Below are 6056 nucleotides of genomic sequence, written 5' to 3' on the forward strand. Positions count from 1 at the left end.
TTGCTAGTTTGCACATTTCAAAAAGATGCAAAAATTTTGGTAACTTTCGTATCTAAAAAACTTGCTAGCTTAAATGATGATATAAGCAATGATGTTTCAAAAACTTAAAATTATGTTTATAATATAATAATTTAAAATTATATCTAAAAAATTTGCTAGTTGCATTTCTCCTTTTAGTTGATGACAAAAGGAGAGAAGGTATGATGATGATCATACATGGTAGGATGTAATGCACTTTTATATTTTGATTCCATGATGATTTGGAATCATGTATATAATGATGATTTTATATTTAAAAAAATATACATAATGATTTAGTATTATGTATATAATACTTTAACTTATGATAATGATGCATGCAATGATGAAATAGTCATGATTTTATGAATTCAAAGTTTCTATCAATATGACATATTGATAGGGGGAGTTTAGTTTAAACTCCGTCATCAATTAATTGTCATCATAAAAAAGGGGGAGATTGTTGAATCTCATATTTTGATGATGAAATCAATTAATGAGTTTGTGATCTGTGTTTTGAGTGATACATGACTAGCTTCAATCAAGGAGAGGCAAATTGATTGAAGCAAGAGGAATCAGATGTTGGTCGGAGTTGAACATATTAAGAGATTGGACGTTAGGCCGGAGGATCAGTTGATGTGCCGGCAGAAGGACTTCGTGCTATGAGTTCGGGCATCAGGCCGAATGATCGGATATTATGCCAAGGAGATCATAAGTTGTGGGAGTCAACATACCGATTGAGCAATATGCCGAAGAAAAAGACGATGTGTCGAAGGATCAAACGAAGCGTCGGAAGAACCAATGATATGCCAAACAATATTTGATTCATACTTTGTAATAATTTGTTTAGATCAAGTTAGTTTAGGTCCAATTGAGTCGGTATTAGGGTGAAACAATGTCAACTCAATTAGGGGACAACTAGGCCTTTAATTGGGCTAAATTGGGTCGGTTGGATGGCTCATTCAGTCACTTGGAACCACATCAAGTGGTGGCACTGCCCTGTCAAGTGGTGGTTAATGCTAAATTGGGCTAAATTGGGCCGGTAGTTAATGCTGCTAGGTGGTGGTACTGCCCTGTCAAGTGGTGGTATCGCTAGAGTCCAGTCTTCGAGGCTCTGTCAAGCGATAGTACCATCAGACTGAGTAGTGGTATCACTAAATGTCAGTTTGCAAGCGGTGGTACCATCCAATAATGGCGGTGGTACTGTCAGTACCCCGAAAATCAGGGATGAGATACTTTTTGGCTCTATTTTTAAAGTCATTGAGGCCTATAAATACCCCACTCTTTCCTGCATAAAAGAGCACGAAAGTATAAACAAAAGTCTTGAGATCTGGGGATGTAAAAGTGTTGAAAAAGTGCTAAGAGTCCTCCTCATTTTCTAGTTTTGTGATAATTCAAGAGAGGTACGAGGCTTATTAGGATTGTCTCCTAAGCCTGTAAAAAGAAAAAAGTGTTATAAAAGCGTGGTTGGTCTTCACTTATTGAAGGAAGACTATTAGTGGACGTCGGTAGCCTCAACGAGGAGGAATCGAGAGTGGACGTAGGTCACGATAATCGAACCACTAATCCGGTGTGATCTCTTCCTTATCATCTCTATTGTGCTTTTTTTTTTATATATTGTCTATTGACTTGGCTGCTTACTCCACTTCACACCTTTTTTATATTAAACATATTTTCGATACACTTTTAATCGAAACGAAATTTTTTGACAGAACATAATTTTTTTAAAAGTACTAATTCATCCCTCTAAGGACTTAGATCCTAACAGTAACAAATGTGGTTGATGAGACTTTCTTGATATTAATACTTCTTTGCTATAAGGTTTCCATATTGTCTTAGGAAGAAGTGGGGAGAACCCCTCTGTCAATTTTAAAAGTGCATCCACCTTTCTATTTTCTTTCTATAGTACTTGCTTAATACGAGAGAATGCAAGGTCAGAGATCAATTGCTTAGCCTTAATCAGGTATTTTTGCCATAATGCAATCTCTGGCCTTGTAATCATCATTAATCTGATTCATGACTAACTAAGACTCACTATAAACCTCTAGGCTGATAACTTGAGGTTTCTGCTAAGCTATAGTCCTAATGAAGACAACCTCATATTCAACTTTATTGTCATTATCTTTAAAACCGAATTGTAATGTATGTTTGTAGGTTTCTTCTTTGGAAATTTGTGGGACCATGGTTTGGCCTCCTTTCTCGCTATGGTTAACCCATATATATACATGAAGAATCTAGGGTTTGCGTTAGGTTTTTTAGCTTTCGGTGCATGTCATCTTAACAACCAAAGTTTGCAAATGACTAGAACCTCATGAAAGTTTAGGATTGATAAAAAAATGGTACCTGCTATAGGAGATGGTCAAACTTTACAATGGCATTATACACTTGAAAGTATAGACGAAGTTTCATAAAGGTTAGAATTAAGGCGTACATTAATTTCCTAAAGTCGGAGTAGTGTTGTGCGACATCTTTTTGAGAATGTGATTTGAAGTAATAGAGCTCGGATTACAACTCATAATTGAAGGATTTTTTTTTCAAAAAAAGAGATTTTATTACTAAAATTGATAGGAAACAATCTCATCTATCTCAGGGAATCGAAAGATCCAAATCTGAATGATAAAAATTCCTCCAAGTACTAGAGGAGGTACTGATAAGTAGAGGTATAGTTCCTCGTTAGGTTAAGAACTTAAAACTACGTGAGGTCGCCGAACATTATTCAGTCAATTGATGGACCATGAATGCGAAGAATCTTTCTGAGCCAATGCCAAAAGCTAATAGAATGGATCCAGCGAATGCTTCTTAATGATAGTGAAAGTTTTCTCTAAATCAACTTGTTAGCATAAAATCTATAATATACTATATGAAATACAGAAACAATCTTTTATGTTAGGATTGAAATTAAATAATTAGATTTGATTTAACGATACGTATCTTTTGATGTCATTTGAAAAGAGATCTCTGCTTGATCTACAAAGGCATCGTCTTTAATTCAAAATCGCTATGAATCTGTAAAAAGAACTAGATCCTTCTCTTTTCTTCTTATCCTTTCATAGGATCACTTAGATTGATAATTAAGAACTTAAAACTACGTGAGGTGGCCGAACATTATTCCGTCAATCGAAACTCTTTCGACTACTGCAAGGTCTTAAAGAAAGGAAGACACTTTTTACCTATTTTAAGGAGGAATTGACTCATGGTTGCTATTCTGTTAGTCGATTGCTAGATTTTGTTGACTTGACTTTCTCTAGTCGATTGTTAGGCTAGGGTTTACGTCTAGAATTATCTTTGACTTTCTCTAGTTGAGGTATATTCTGGACCATGAATATGAAGAATCTTTCTGGGCCAATGACAAAAGCTACTACAATCGATCCAGCGAATGCTTCTTAATGACAGTGAAAGTTGTCTCTAAATCAACTAAGTAGGTATTGGAGGTTTGGCTTTTCATGAGCATGTCATATATGCCTTCATGCACCTGCCTTACTTGATGTTTGAGTATTTTATTGACTGTTTTTTAATAGATTACACCAGCATTCTTGAGTTTAAATGATATGATTTTATATCAATATAGCCCTCACTTTTGATTCTATCTTTCTATGGTTATATTCTAAAAATATATTAATGTAGGTCAATAATTTGTGACCAGATATAGAATTGACCAACTAGTCTGATTTGGGAGTGGAAAGCTATCTTTTGGATAAACTTTGTCATGATTAATGTAATCACACACATGCTCTATTTTTTTAATTTTTTAGTAAAAACTACATTAGTGATATATTAAAGTTAATGAGCCTTGTGGATAAAATCAACATCTAACAGTTTATATGCTTCTTCTATAATTGCTTATTATTGATTGGGAGTAAAATGTTGAGGCTTTTGTCATTGTCGATCTTCTTAATTAGAGCATTGACAATTCGAAGAGACATAACCAATGCGTTGTCATACTTGGGGTCAAGATGTTTGGTTTCCTCATTTGTAAAAATGATTGTTGGATCTCTATTTAGATGATGTCATTTAGCTTAAGCCTCCCTTACATAAGTTTTGTGGCTGGTGTTACTATTTCCACTTGAGGTCGATCCACCAACTATTATGTCCACCCGATATTCAATAGTGCCTGAGAAATCTATCCAAATACTTAACATTCGATAGAGCTCCTTCATTTGTTGCTTTCAGGTCATAACAATCATCGGTAACATATTTATGATCTTGATGGCAACAATAATACTTAGATTTGTCCCTCCTTATAGGTAGAGTACTCAACAATTATGGTGCTTGCAAGAGTTCGTTAGTTCTCATTGATTTACAAGAACACATTATTGTGGGATGTTTTCAAGGGGTTGAACTCTCTATGAACAATTAGAGCGCTCATCCTTTATTAGTTTCTTCTGATGAAAATAATAGAAGATAAGAACAATTATCGAAGAAGTTTTATTGAAGAAGCTTTATTGAAGAAGTGAAAATGCTTAAATACATTAACATGTCCCTCTCCTATTTATACAGATTAGAAGGAAGGATTTCCCTTTGTCACACGAAGATTCCCACTACCCCTATCTCTCTCTTCCTTCGCCTCTTCCCTCTCGTCGGTCGATGGGCAAGCCTGCTACTCCAACGTCGACGTCGAAGGCGATGCTGTCGGCAAACTTCCTCAATGTGAAATCCATCGATTCCTATGCTGGTGACCCTCTCCCGGCCCTCTTCCCCGTTGTTGCTGTCGCTCTACGAACTCTCAATTGGACTCTCGTCTGGGAAGTTAGATTCTCGGAGGCGATGGCCTCACACAGCTTCCCACACGCATTGGAAGCTTTTACGATGCTCATGGGAGTGTTCTCGTTGGGGGGAATGCAACGAGAGGTTACGTGCTTGCTTGCGGGCGTTTTGGGCTTCTGTAGGGATGTAGACTACATCTTGATCGGGTTGCTGCCTACATTGGTTGAGCTCTCTCGAGGTGCCCTGAACTTGTTACAAGTGTACGGAGCTGCTGTCCAGGTTCTGGCGGAGCACTTGCTGGTCAAAGATGCATTGGAGACCTATTATGAGGCCAGGAGAATGGGACTTCAAATTGGGGTTCGCTTATCTAATCTCTTGCTCTACTCACGACTCTCGCTCGTAAACCATTCTTTGCATTGATCCAAGATTGGTATCCTTACAGGAGCACCATCTTGCGGGGGCATGATAGAAGATAAGATTTCCCCAACTATATAAGAAAATCTTATTTTCTATCATGCCCCCTCGCAAGATGGTGCTCCTGTCAAGGATACCAATCTTGGATCAATACAAAGAATGGTTTACGAGTGAGAGTCGTGAGTAGAGCAAGAACAGATCGATGCTGCGATTGCTGTTGCTGTGAGGGCACAAGCATTCCTTTCGTTCCTCTTAAGTCCGCCGACTGTTGGCAGATCAACGAAGACTATTGTGGTGAGGAAGATGAGGGCGAAGCTTTTCTGAGCGGCGTTGGTCGCTGCTGGCCGAAGGGCCGGCAAGAGCGAAGCTTCACTTATTTCACTACTCTGATACTATAATGAACATTAATTTAATTTAGGAGGAATGATTTCCCTCAACAAAATGAAGGATTTTCCTCAACAGAATAGAGAGATTTCCTCATATAGTTTGGGAAATCTTATCTTCTGACTTATTCTTTTTTGCTGTTAAGGATTTGATCATAATGTGTTTTGATCATAATGTATTGATCCCTTATTAACCCTAACACTCGAGACATTAATCTATTTCAAAAAGATGCTCATGAATCTCCAAGGAAAGTCCTATGAATGGACTCCTAATTCTCTTAGTAACTCTTTGGCCTAGTTTAAGTGTGGGCTATGAATGGACTCCTAAGTCCGATCATACTTTGTTAAGGTGAGAGTGTCCGATATGATTCTTTTGATACATTCTTCTAGCATTCAAGTTATTCGACATGAAGAGTGATTTAGATCTAATCCTTTCATAAATAGATGTAATATCGAGAATGTTAAATCACATAATAAGATCATACAATAATTATGTTAGCGGTATGTTCAACAAGATCTCTCTAATATTCAAGTTAA

This window comes from Musa acuminata, chromosome BXJ2-2 (assembly GCF_036884655.1).
Source record: "Musa acuminata AAA Group cultivar baxijiao chromosome BXJ2-2, Cavendish_Baxijiao_AAA, whole genome shotgun sequence".
Taxonomy (NCBI): Eukaryota; Viridiplantae; Streptophyta; class Magnoliopsida; order Zingiberales; family Musaceae; genus Musa; species Musa acuminata.